This window comes from Vicia villosa, unplaced genomic scaffold (genome assembly GCF_029867415.1).
Source record: "Vicia villosa cultivar HV-30 ecotype Madison, WI unplaced genomic scaffold, Vvil1.0 ctg.003888F_1_1, whole genome shotgun sequence".
Lineage (NCBI taxonomy): Eukaryota > Viridiplantae > Streptophyta > Magnoliopsida > Fabales > Fabaceae > Vicia > Vicia villosa.
In genome coordinates, this window is record NW_026706328.1 from 14,715 (window position 1) to 29,428 (window position 14,714).

A 14,714-nucleotide genomic window follows, 5' to 3' on the forward strand; every position below is an offset into this window, starting at 1 on the left:
GAGAGATGGGAGTAGAAAACTCATGAGAAAACCTTTTAATAGTGCATAAAAATTGTAAGTTGGAATTCTTAAATTATCTACCATGTTGAATTTGAATGCGAATGATATTTGCCAAATTCTTCTCCCTTTTCATGTTGTAAACGATTGCAAATAGCTTCAAAAATAGAGAAGGTACCACATTCTCATGAAAAAACTCAAATATGGAGTAGTCATCATCATAGTCAAAGATATATCATTTTCCTCTAAGACTCTCCTATTGCATAGGTCCAATAAGATCCATATAAGGTAATTCCAGAACACGATTAAGATGTTTAACCTTCTTATGTGACATCTTGATTTGATTCTTAACCTAACAGTTACCATAAAATTTACCTTCTTCAATTTTGAGATTTGAAAGACCAATGACGGCCTTTTTTGAGGGAATTTTCCTCATACTTCTGAGATTTACACTACTACGAAAAAGGCATTTAACAACGGTTGGAAAAGATATATAATATCATGCAGGTCTTGGGATTTCTATGTAGAGTGTTGTAAATGTCTTACTTACAATCACGGTCCTGGGACCGTTGTAGTATACTTGAAAGCATGCGATATCACAACGGTTAGTTAGCTCAACTGTTGTTATAGACCTAAAGGTCCCAGGTTCTATTCTCAGCAGTGATATTATGGAACATATAATACAATTCATCTCGGTTACATTAGATAACCGTTCTATAAAGTACCCATAGTTTATTATATACTACGCTGATTTCTTATTTTTCCATACACCATATCAAAGAAATACAACCATTCAAACTGATGAAGAGGTATAAAATCTGAAAAATTAAACAATTCTTTAAAACCAACATAAACAACCGTTGTGAAATAATTTACCTATCACCACGGTTGTCATTACTTAGCTTAATTAAATTATTCTCCAAAAAATTATTTCTCAACGGTTGTCATTACCAACCATGGTGACAACCGTTTGTGTGTGTGTGTGTCACACAGTGACCTTGATTGTATCACCACAGTGAGCTTAACAATTGTTATTATATCCTAACAATTTTTTATTTAAAAATATAAAAAAAATGTTAGCACCAGAGTTTAAAGATGTCACCACATTGTTTGGAAGAAACGTGGTGACTTGGGCGTTGTTGTTTGCACGTTTTGTAGTAGTGTTAAGTGACTAATTCTTTGCGTCGCGACTTAGTTTCTTTATCTACAATGTCATTTGAGTTGTAAGTAACATGATCTTCAACATTCTGCTCTACAGTGTTAGTAGCAGTCATCTTCCTCTTTATGAATTTCTTTCTCCCAACACTTTTAGAGATATGACAAGTATGAGATCGCCTCTTCTCAGAAAGTAACCATATGTAGAAATAATGTGAAAATCTAAATCCATTCATAATTTAGTTCAAAGAATTAAATGATAATTTAGGACGTCACTCAACAAAACATGCATACTTTCATCCTTTAAATTTCAACATCTTGCAGCGGAATTTAATCATAATATTATACTTCAAATAGTCACTTCAAAAGAAAGGCTGAATTAATAACATAATCCATAATTTGACTAAAAAACAACTCAAACGCCCTGTTCCCAATGTTATAGATCAGAGAATTAAACAAACTAAAAAGAATGATAAACTAAATAAACGTGGTTTCTTTTCTAACCGGGTCCTCCTTCTAAACCCCGAGCCCTTCCTTTTGAGCTCCGAACAAGTCAATTGTCCCCCTTCTAAACTTGTGACTTGCCTCTTTCACAACACGACACAATATGATGCATCGCATGTCATCAATGCAATAACATTAAACAACAAAAATGTTTACAATATACTTCTAACCATAAATAATCATGCACAACAGTAACACGTAGTTCCCCCTTTTGCTTCTGAGCTTCGAACAAGTCAATCGTTCCCTTTCTAAACTTGTGACTCGCCTCTTTTAAAACATGATACAATATGATGCATGGCATATCATCAATGAAGAAATAACAACAATTTTTACAATACACTTTTAACCATAAACAATCATGCACAACAGCATCATGTAGTTCCCCCTTCTGAACTACTACCATAACACAATAGTCACAATTAATCACACATCACATAATTATTCACAAAAACACATAACATCATAAAATAGAATAACTAATTTGTTATAATCACATTATCCTCTTAGGGTATCCCCATGAGATATTATTACCTATTAGTTTTCCAATGCTTCAAACCGCGTCTTTATCGAAGTCACAAAACTCAAGTTACGTCGTTTCCAATCAATGGTGTTTTGTCAGACTCGTCAGGCGAGGATCTTTCTCACTGGGTGAGGTTTAGACCCTAGAACCCCCTTTTTTTTTATCTGCACACCTTTCCATGTGAGCCTCTGGTCTCTCCACGCGAAAGCGCTTGATCCTGTACAAATCATAATGCGATTTTTCTTGTCGGATCTCCAATTTCGACCTCCAACAACCCTAATCGATCAGGAAAACATTCATATATATTATATACTATATATGTTGGTGTAAGCCCTAGAGGCCAATACTTTTGGTACTTGTATCGAATTATTTAGTAATAAGAAAAGGCATTTCTTTATTATTGTCATACCCCAAAATTTGCCCACTATATTTCAAGATAGTTTGGCTCAGGTAGTCTCCACAGGCTCATACAATCTCTAAATTGCAAGCATGTTCACTCTCATCCTAAGCAATGAGGACCAAAATTATGGTTTGGATTTAATCAAGGAAAATGGGACCTCTGAGACCCCAGGTGGAATTCATGGCTTCCCATATGCTTCAAAGTATCCTCATGCCAATTTTCAAGCTCTTACTCATAAGATTGCTCATTCAACTGCTCAAATGGTCAATAGTCGACCAATTTGACCTAAAAGTCAACTATGGTCAAATTATAGTCAAAACTCCTGATTTTTTATCAACATCAATATTTTGAAGTCATATTCATCATTTGGTCAAGGTTTGATCATGATTCATCAAGGAAGGCTCATAAATCAACAAAAGTTCAAGTTACTAAATTAGGGTTTCTAGAAGAAAGTCAACCAAACTTTGACTGGCCATAAGTCTTTCATACTTTCTCAGAAATTTCCCAGCCAGAGCTCATTCTCAAGGAAATTCAATTATCTACAACTTTTATGTTGGGACCAAGACCAAGAAATGCACCATTTGAGAGATATGGGTCAAAACATTACAGGTCCTTCTAAAAGCTCGCAAGAAGCTATTTTTTGTCAGGAGCGATATCATCAAGATAAAATACTCAAATGAAAAATATGTTCCAAAGTGGCTTTTAGAGGTCATCTTGATCTTTCCAAAAAGTAATATAACACATTCATATGATGAAAATTGAGAGAGTTATGACTGTCAGAAGTTGGGAAATTTGAAAAGAAAAAAATTAAACCTTAATTGGTGAATTTGGAACTTTTGAGTAATTGGCCTATAATGTTGAGTTTCCCACGTGATTTTAAGCTTGTGGGAGGCCCATAAATCATTTTTTATTTATTTTATGATTTTTATTTCATTTATATTTGAATTTATTCCTTTAAATTCAATTTAAATAAGAAAAAATCACAATTAAATAATGAAAGATCATATGAATCATTCTCCAAATATTTTGATCAATCCAAAAACAATCCAATGGCAAAGGAATCGTGAGAAAAGTGCATAAAATAGATTGGGTGCAAAAATGGAAAGTTTGTATGCAAATTCCAAATCAAATTTCATCATCATCAAATGCTCGATTCAAATGATTTCTTTCCATAATTCTTGACCAAATCTAATGTTCAATATATATACAACAACTTCAGACCCCATGGCCACGAACCCTGCCTCCAAAAGCACTCCAAAAACTCACAAAAATTTTCCTAAAACAAGGGCACGTGAAAGTTTGTTTTCCGGCCGTTCTCAAAGCCAACAAATCATTCTAAATCATTTCTAAGGTAAAGTAAGGTAGGGCTGCATCTGTGACTCGACCCCATGCTGTTTGAAACGTCCCCATTATGATCATCATATTCATACACATGTAGTTTTTGATTTCTCATATTTTATTATGTTTTAATCCTAGCTAATTATATATTTGAGTTTCTAACGTGTATTAGGGAAGATCTGGGCCGTTGGTTCCAAGGTTTCGCGTGTGAATCGAGTTTCACCATTACTAGGGCATAAGCAAAGTTGTTCTTCGTTTTTCATACTTGTAGGGGATTTCGTGGAAAAAGAAGACCATGTTCGTAACCAGGGGATCAATTTAAGTAGATTTGGGCATTTCTTTTGCTTGTTTGAAGTTGTTTTTTGCAGGTTTCAAATCGCAAGGGGGGGTGAAGAAGAACGCGTGGAAAAATCCGCAGGAAAAAGCGTAACAATTTCCGCAGGTAATTCTGCAGAGCCTAAGGTTGAAGATGATGACTAGGCATTAGACCTTTGACCGCGTGCTATTTCATTCTTATTGGCTGGTCAATAAATCCGCCCTCTCTCTCCAACGCTCATTGGCTTACGCAAGAACCAGGGGGCCCACTTTGACTTTTTCGTTTGAATTCCAATATATTACGGCCTTTAATATTTATTGTTTGGTTGTAGATTTAATAACAATTTAAATGCATAGCTCACTTGGGGAAAGGGGAGATTTTGTGACATAAAAGTCCAGGGTTCGAGCCATGCTTGCGCATGTTTATTTTTATCACTTAATCCCTTGCAGATCCAGTATGTATGACATGCGCTCCACTATCATGCCCATGGTACACCTTCAAGAGAACATCACACCAGATCCCATCAACCTTCTTTGTTGTTTGTTTTTAATTTCTTTTCCATTTTTTTCTTACTAATTAAGTTTTAATTTATTTTCTAACCAATTAAAAATCACCAATAATTAGAACTAGAATTAGGTTATTTTGTTTTCTTACTTAATTTATTTCTTATAACTATTTTTGTTAGGTTAGTAATTAATTTAATCACCACTTTAATCATAAAAATAACCAAAAATATTTTTCTTTAATTAACTTGTTTTTAAGATTTATTTAGTTTAAGTTAATTAGATAATTATATATAATTAGGTTTAATTAAATTAATTTAATTAATTTAGAATTTTTTACTTTAGAATTAGGTTTAATTTAATTAAAGTTTAATTAGAATACTTATTTAAAAATTAGGTTAGTTTAGTTTTAGTTAATAATCAATTTAAAATTAGGCTTTCACTAAAACTTCTGAAAGATTTAATTTCTCGTAACTTCTTCGCGATTTTCTATCTCCCTCTCCAAACCTCTGTGATTGTCGCATGCATGATTGCTTACTACTTTATTTTAAATTTTAGAAATCATGTATAGGTCGCAAATCCTTTTTTATGTAATAGTAATTAGGATTTAATTTCTACTTTTACTTTATGCCCCTTATAACTGCTTAGATGTATGTCTTAATAGGATTGTATGATAAGACTTAAAATCAATCGTTAGTTCACTAACCTCAAGATAATATAACTGAAATTAACACACCCTTTTATTGCTCTCACACTCACCTCTAGGGTTTCCCCTCTTCTGTTGCCTTTGAATAATGGTTAAGTCCCTCGAACGTAAGGATGTCTTAGCAAGGTTGCCTCCGATTAACGTCATCATACTCCCTTCGAGTTGCCTGGGATAAAACGATGATCGTCCCTTCGAATGTTAAGACGTCTTTACATGTTGCCTTCTATGACCATCCGATGACCCTTCGATTGTCCCGAACACGTCCAATAGATAAGACTACCTACCCACAAATGGTATGGTTAGTCTTATCCCTTAAATGAAAATCGAAAGTATAGGAAAGACCAAACATAGGGTAAGTAGCCTTCAGTTTGCTTGCTCAACATAAAAATGCTTTTCACTCCCTATTTTTCAACATTGTCTTTCCAGACATCTTCAAATCAAACTGTTTCTCAAAACACACACACATACACACTTGCTTTTTCAAGCTTTTCAAACAAACCAAAACGAGCTAAGCAAACTAAGAGCCCGTAGATAACTACGGATGAAAAGGGTTCTAACACCTTCCCTTTTCATAACTTACCCCCGAACTATTTTTCTCAAAAGGTCTTTCCTGTACTTTTATACCTTTCCTAAATTGGACAAAATAAAAGTCGGTGGCGACTGTTGCTCACCGGAACATCGTTTGCAAAATAAATATTTAGTTCTCCCACCGTATTACAGAATTGGTGATCAGTGGTCTTCACACGTATATTTACCGTTGTTTTTAAGTATTTTTAAGTTATGTTATTGAGTGTTTTATTTCTTTATTCGTCATTTTATGCTTTGGTTGTATGTTTTAATGTTTTCAGGTTCATATGGAGAAATCGGAGTAAATCAGTGTGCAACTCGGAGTTTTGAGGAAATTCAGAAAACATGCTACAGGAGGCCTGACACGGGTGGCCGTGTTGCACAACACGGGCCGTGTCAGGAAGAGGGCGCAAGAAGAATGGAAAAACAGTGAAGCAACACGGGTGCCCGTGTTGCACAACACGGCCCGTGTTGCACATCCTGGGACTCAACAACAAAAATAAATATGACAGGGGACCAACACGGGTGCCCGTGTTGCACAACACGGCCCGTGTTGGGTGATGACGCTGATTTCAGTGATTTTTATTATTTAGTTCAGTGGTTGGCCTGCAGGGGTGTTTTTGGGATTTCCAACCAACTTAAGTGAGTATGCACTATTTAGGAGGGTTTTCAAGATGAATTAGGGATCTTTTTGCCACACGAAGAAAAGGGAGGATTGAGAAAAGAAGCCTATGCAATTGGAGAAGAACAGAGAACTCTCATGAGCGGAAGCCATTGAAGATCAAAGTTCATCATCTCTATTGTAATGTCTTTATTTGATATCGTTGTAATTTATTTGGATGATATGAGTAGCTAAACCCCCCAATGCTAGGGGGGTGTCCCTAATTAACATTTGTGATGATTTTGAATTCCGAATTTCAATAACATATTTTTCTTTCATGTTCAATTTAATGGTATAATGTTTTTAATGCTTTCCTCGTCGGACCAACTGGATTGAGTTATGACTGACAATTAGGATTGACCTCCATTGTTAGGGTTTTTATACCATTATACTATAGTATATATCACCTAGGACTAGGGATACCCTATAGTAACCGGATTATTCTTGATTATAATAATACTTGATTTGATCACTAATTTCGAAGGACTTTGGGATTAGGATTTCAATGTTCAAAGGTTTGCCCACTAAGGACTTATGAGCAAATACCCTTAAGAACCGGTAATTGATAAGTTGAATTTTGTTAATGAAACAAGGGTTCAGAATTGTTACATGTTAATGCACACACCTACCCTGGCATGTTACTCATATTTGGCTAAATCAACCTTTTTAAGTTTATTTGCAATTAAATTCGTACTCATAAAAACCAAAACCCCGAGGCTTTTTGTTTAATTGAATTCCTACTAACTCTATAATATCACGTAGTCCTTGAGATCGATATTCGGGGAGTTTTCCCTTTATTACTACAGAGGCAAAATAGTACACTTGCTATTTTACCGATCAACTGGCGACTCTGGTGAGGATTAAATAAAAAGAGGGGGTACCTTAGAGCTTAGATCATTAATATTTGTTTGTTTTGTGTGCTTTACTTTTAAGGGGCTGTTTGGGTATTTGCTTGTGTGAAAGATCCTACACCTGGATCTAGTGTACTTTAGGTATATGGCAAGAGACCAAGGAGACTGTACGATGTATACCGCTATGGTTGATATGGTAGCCATCGTTAGTGCGACACTTTGGTTTGTCCTGATGTTCCTTGGGATCCGACTGGAGGAAACGTTTGGCTGTTGCGTGGTGTCATTAAGCACTAATTTGCCCTTAGAACCCTAGTTGAACTTGACCTTGGCCTATTAGAAAGTAGCGAGATGACTGGCTTTGGTTCCGATTGAATTTGGTTGATACTCGAAGCTACACTCATATGGACTGGACTTTCAGGACGTTTTCGGTCGGTGATTCAATTGTTGAACTGAAATAGTGCCTTCGAGAAAGGTCAATGATATGAGCTCCCTAGAACCCGATCTTTATCTAGGATAGGTTGAACCAACTAAACTTCAATGGGGAGGTTACTTACCTATAGACTACATGCAAGCCTTTAAACCTAAGGACACTTGCGTGACTTGCTTGTATGTGCTACTAACCTATTGATTTCCTTGCAGGTCTTGTTATAGGAATTGTTTATCCTTACTATCCTACGATGTGCCTGATGCATTGCATTCGTATAACATCATGACATCATAAGCATAGCATGTCGACCAACCCTTTCAAGGATCTTAGGGATTTAGGGCACATAATTTCAGGTGCTCTTATCAAGGACCAAATTCCTATCAAGGGGCAAGAGGATTTATTTTCCTATAGCAATATGCTTTCAAGCTTAAGAAACGAGTATCCCGAATCAGAAGCTATGACCCGCTGGATATGGTGAGCTTGATTCTTACAGAAGGACGTTGGAAGATGAAAGTTAGAATTCTTCAGACAAAGCTGCGACCGATTTAATTTCTAAAATGTCGCGAACTAAACTTCCTAAAGATCCTTGAAAGCATTGCATTTGCATACCATAACATCGCATCACAGGTTTCTACCACAGGTTTCTCACCTCCTCGCTATTTATTTCAGCATCATGAATCTCGAGCAGTCAGTATAAGACCTTCAAGCCCAGAATGCCAAATTTCAAGATCTGATCCTGAACTTGTCCAAGCGGCAAGATGAGCTGAAAGCACTCCTGACTAAGAAGGATAAAAAGCCCAGAAGATCTTTGGGAGTCCTCAACATGGGGAGAAGATTCAGAGGCCATGTTAGAAAAGGCAAAGAGGTGGAGGTCCCTGAAGACAATGACAACAATCAAGATGATGATGCTACGGTCAAGATTAATGCAAAGAGCAATATAGGTTCTGCTAAGAAAGATGAGGAAGAAGATGATGTCTACTTTGAGGATGAATATCCTGATGAGAAATACCAGATGCTAGAAGAACGTATGAAGGCTATCGAGATCCAGAAGGTACCTGGAATGGATTTTGAGGAATTAGGACTCATCTCTGGAGTCGTTATCCCTCCCAAATTCAAGACTCCTACCTTTGCTAAGTACAATGGAGTCTCTTGTCCTAAAATGCACTTGAAGTCTTATGTGAGGAAGATTCAACCTCATACTACTGATAAGAAGTTGTGGATCCACTTCTTCCAAGAGAGCTTGTATGGAACTCAACTTGAGTGGTACTATCAACTGGACGGTGCCAACATTCATACATGGGAAGATCTGGCTGTTGCTTTCGTACATAATTACAAAGCATGTCCATGGGACCTATTGAAAGCTTCAAAGAATATGCTCAGAAGAGGAGAGACTTGGCTGACAGAGTCCAACCTCCCTTGGCTGACCAAGAGTTAGTTGACATGTTCATGAGTACACTGCTTGGTCCTTTCTACAGCTATCTACTTGAAGCTCTTCATCTAGTTTCACCGACCTCATACTGACTAGGGAACGCGTTGAAAGTGGTATCCGAAGCGGAAAAATTCAGGTGGCTACTTCTTCAGGTGCTGTAAAAAAGCCATACAATGGGAAGAATGAATCTAACATTGTTGGGGAAGTCCTGGTCTCTAGTCAGGCGCCAACGCAACAACGACAGAAAGATCAGCGTAAGCAACAAGGTGGCCAACGTACTTGGAAATCTAAACCCAAAAGGTCGTTTACTCCGCTGCACATGCCATTGTCTCAAGCTTTGCAACACTTGCTCGATCGGAGTCTGATAACTCTACTGCCTTCATACTCAGCTCCCGTTAACCCCGCTCCTGGGTACAAGCATCATGCAAAATGCGCTTATCATTCAAACAGTCCTGGTCATGATACAGAAGACTGTGGGTCGTTGAGGCATAAAATTCAAGACTTGATTGATGAAGGGGTCATTGAATTTGGCGAGCCAGAGGAGCCTCGTAAAGGCTAAAGAAATTGATATCTAGATGGATGGCTTTTTAGATCATTAGTTTATTTGCATTCACAATTTCTTTCCCGTTTGTTTAAACATTCATCTTATGTCAGACTCTATTTATTTTATAGTAATCATGAATGCATTGCATATGTTTATCTTGACTTATTTCTTATTAATATATTAAAACTCTGTTTTTACCTTGTTTTCTTTATGATATTCAACTCTCGCTAAAGTTGTGAGCCTTTTGAGGGAGGATGACGAAAACGATACCGCAACCTCATACAGTATGCTTTTGAACAGACTGTGCTGACGATGTACAGGCATTGTTTCGATTCCTAAACAGTGGAGATATAAAGATGTTCATTCCTCCTCAACCCCTTTGAGCCTAAGGCGTAGGAGTTTTCTTTCTTGTACAGATTAAAACCCTTAATCATAACCTGGGGCAGGGTAGATTCTCAGTTGACTCAACTATGCCAGTCGTTATTTAACACAATCAGATATGGTTCCCCGTAATCATTAATTCAGGAAGTCAACATTTATCAAGAGAAAAATAAAAATGTTAAGTCAAGGCCTATGAAGGAGACTTATCAAATATTGAAACATCCCGCTGACTGTAATCATAAAATAAACAGTTCAGGTAAAAGTTAGGGATAGCAAATTCAAAAAAAAAAAGGTCACTACAAATCCTCGACAAGAAATATTACAAGAAAAAAGAGATAGATGATTGCCTTTTAAACAAACTTCAGATTTTTGAACCGTCACCAATGTCAATGTTACAATTCCAAAGTCTTTTGGAACACGAATGCACAATTAGCTGAGCATAGGATCGAAGAACATCACGAAGAGTTGGATGGGCACCAATAAAACTTTGAGCCATTATCCTTTGTTTCTTAAATCATGAACCTGGCCATGTTACAACCCTTGAAAGTCCTAACTGAAGCATGGTTAGTTCGAAAGCATACTATTACCAAAGGTATCCTGACTCCTTAAGGTTTACCATAAATCCTGAGTTGATATCATGTTTTTACAAACATCGCTTTCTTACATCTTTGGTTTTACTAAAAGCGTTTTTAAACTTTAAGACAGACATATGCATTGAATTTTTATGAGTGTCATTATAAAATGATTTTGTCTACATAATTTCAAATGTTTGACATTAGGAAGAATCTGTATGGGGCATGACTAATGACTAAAAGTCCTCCCGACAGATAAAGTTGCAGAGACGTCTCGTATGCATGACTCAGACAGCTAAAAGCTTGTATGTACAAGTGGCATGACATATTATTATCCCATCTACCGGGGGCAACATGGCCACGATTCATAGAATCTCTCAAAGGAACTGAACAATCAGAGAAGTTAGTCCATCACTGGGGGCATGTTGCATCAGTCACAAATCTCAACAAAAGCTATTTAGCTACTAGCATCAGATGGTGTCAGTATCTGTCCCTCCTTTGAAGTTCTGATTCCAATAATTCCAGCATCAAGCATACCAGGTTACTGAATCCAGGGGCAGGTATATTCCCACAAACAAAAGACCATGTTGAAGGATTGAAAAACACTTAGAAAGGGGGGGGGGGGGGGTTTGAATAAGTGTAGTATCAAAACTTGTAAAATAAAAACAACTTGCACAATTATTTTTATCCTGGTTCGTTGTTAACTAAACTACTCCAGTCCACCCTTATCAGGTGATTTACCTCAACTGAGGATTTAATCCACTAATCACACGAGATTACAATGGTTTTCCACTTAGACACTGCTAAGTCTTCTAGAGTCTTCTGATCACAACCTGATCACTCTAGGAACAATCTGCTTAGATACCCTCTAAGACTTTTCTAAAGTCTTCTGATCTACCTGATCACTCTAGTCCTTTACAACTTAATGTAAACAAATTCTAAGAGTATTACAATGCTTCTTAAAAGCGATAATCACAACTGTGATATTTCTCTTACAGTTTAAAGCATACTCTCACTATATTATTACAACAGCAATAAGTGAGGTTGAAGATAAAGTTTGAGAGCTTTCAAAATGAACAGCGTTTCAGCAAAGTTTTTGTTAAGAGTTGTATGCAGTTTCGTTCACCTTTGCTTCTCTTCAGAACTTCATTTTATAGGCGCATGAGAAGATGACCGTTGGGAGCATTTAATGCTTTGCATATTCCGTACAGCATTGCATTTAATGTTTCACACTTTTGTCAACTACCTCGAGCCTTGCTTTTGCTGTGACTACTGACGTTGCCGTTAATAGCTTCTAACGTTCCTTTTGTCAGTCAGCGTAGCCTGCCATCTTGTACTTGATTCTGATTGATCTTTTGTAGATACAACGTTTGAATATCATCAGAGTACAAACAGCTTGGTGCATAAGCATCTTCTGATCTTCTGACCTTGAAGTGCTTCTGAGCTTGATACCATTACTTCAGTGCTTCTGCTTTTGAACTTCAGTCCTTCTGATGCTTCCATAGACCATGTTCTGATTTTGCTTGACCATCTTCTGATGTCTTGCCAGACCATGTTCTGATGTTGTATGTTGAACCTTCAGAGTCAAAGCTTCTGAGCGCTGATTTGTGCATACTCTTTATATATTTCCTGAAAAGGAAATTGCATTGGATTAGAGTACCACATTATCTTAAGCAAAATTCATATACATTGTTATCATCAAAACTAAGATAATTTGATCAGAACAATTCTTGTTCTAACAATCTCCCCCTTTTTGATGATGACAAAAACATATATAAATGATATGAATTTGCAATCAGAATAACAGACGGCAAAAGACAATTACACATTTATTGCAACAGCATATAAACATAATGTGTGAATGTGTCTCCCCCTGAGATTAACAATCTCCCCCTGAGATAAATAATCTCCCCCTGAAATAAATACTGGAAGAAATTTTGCATAAAGAACTTCCCTGAGTATCTTCTATTTCAGTTGAGACGATCACACATGCTTAGATCTTCAGAATATTCACAGCTTTTGCTTCTTGCTTCCAGAGGACGGCTTCAGAGCTTGAATTTCTTCTTGAATCATTTCATGCTAGACTGTATCAGAACATTGTTGAATGTACCAGAGCATCATCAGAGCATCTTCTACATTCTGAAATGTTACAGAACAAACTATACGACAAAAGTCAGAGCATGAATGAATCAGAGCATAACACATATATATATCAGAGCATAAAATATGTATCAGAACATACAGAATGCATCAGATCATATATATAGTAAAGCTTAAACAAATATATCAGAGCATATAAGGACAGAGAAAAAGTTAGTGCATATTCCATCATTAGAATATCATAACATCCTTCCTTTTTGCTTCTGATTCTGAAACTTCATAGCACTCAGCTTGCTTCAGTTTCCATGAGCTTATTCCCTTTTACAGAATTGCGTTTCCCCATGGTTTTGCTTCTAGTGTTAAGCTTTGAAAGATGTCTTCAATCCTGCAAAACACTTAAACAACACAGAACTTACAAGTTCTTGTTAGAAATGTGGGGACTTTCACCCAGTAATTGATAAAATAAATCAGATCATTTATCACATTTTCTCCCCCTTTTTGTCATAACATCAAAAAGAATATAAAAGATTCAGATGTAGAAAACGACAAACAGAAGAACTTTTCATTGATCAAACAAACAGAGGTACAAAAGATATGCAGAGAAAGACAGATGCAAGAAGCAAAGAGACAACTAAGACTCAAAGACTAAGACCATAGCTTAGACATAATCTTGGCCAGCATAGCTTGAATCCCAGCATTACTCTCATTCTGACTTTGGATGAAGGCGCGAAACTCAGCATTGGTTTCATCTTGCATATGCATCGGAGAAGCCATCTCAGCCTGGGTATTCTGAATGACCGCTAGAGTCCTTGCCAGAACAGAGGGTTCACCAGAAGAAGCTTCACAACGTCTGTTCAGAGGATCAGCATTGATCACCATTGCTTCCATGGCAGTCTTCTGAGAGAGATCATTAGAAGGATTTTCCTCAACAGGAATTTCTTCAACAGAATGATCTTCAGCTTCAGCATCAGCATCTTCCATCTCAACATCATCTCCGTACACTGGAGTAGGAAGATCAGAATCTCCATTCTCAAGAGCTTGCAGAATGGCAGCTAGATTCCTTGGGGCAGAAGGACCTTCAACATCTGGAGGAGCAGAAACTTCTGGAATCACCATGTCAGGATCTTCTGCAGAAAGATTTGCTCTCAGAAGGTCAAACAGCCATCTGAAATCTCCAAGCAGCACTGGATACTGAGGTCTCCAGACCACAATATCTCTGCAAGGGTTAGCTTCCATTGCAGCAGCAAGTCTTGATTCTTCAAGCTCATCCACAAATGGCTTCTCTTTAAGATAGATAATGTTCCTTATTGGATGAAAGTATCTTCCATCATCCATTTCCAGAAGATATCCAGCATAAGCAGGTGCAGCAGTTACCAGCCTCTTCTGAACAGCCATGGCTCTTACTTGAAAATCTTGGCGAAAACTTCTCCAAAGATTCCTAGTAGATACATCATCCAACTCATTGAGGAAGGCATCCTTCAGGAGATCCAGCCTACTGATAACTTCACTTCTGAACTCCTCCAGGAAAATGAAAGTTTCAGGTTCAGGAGGGTTGAAGGTGAATTTGTAGTCTGGGTAGAGAAGGCAGTAAGGTTTGGATTTTCTGGTGGGAAAGGGATGAGATGGAACAGGTGGAACTGTGGTGGTTGAAGAAGATGGAATATCTGTGGAGGGGGTTGATGAGGAGGCTACATTGGTGGGTGTGGGAAGAATGGTAGTTATGGGGGTAGGGTTGAGAACTTG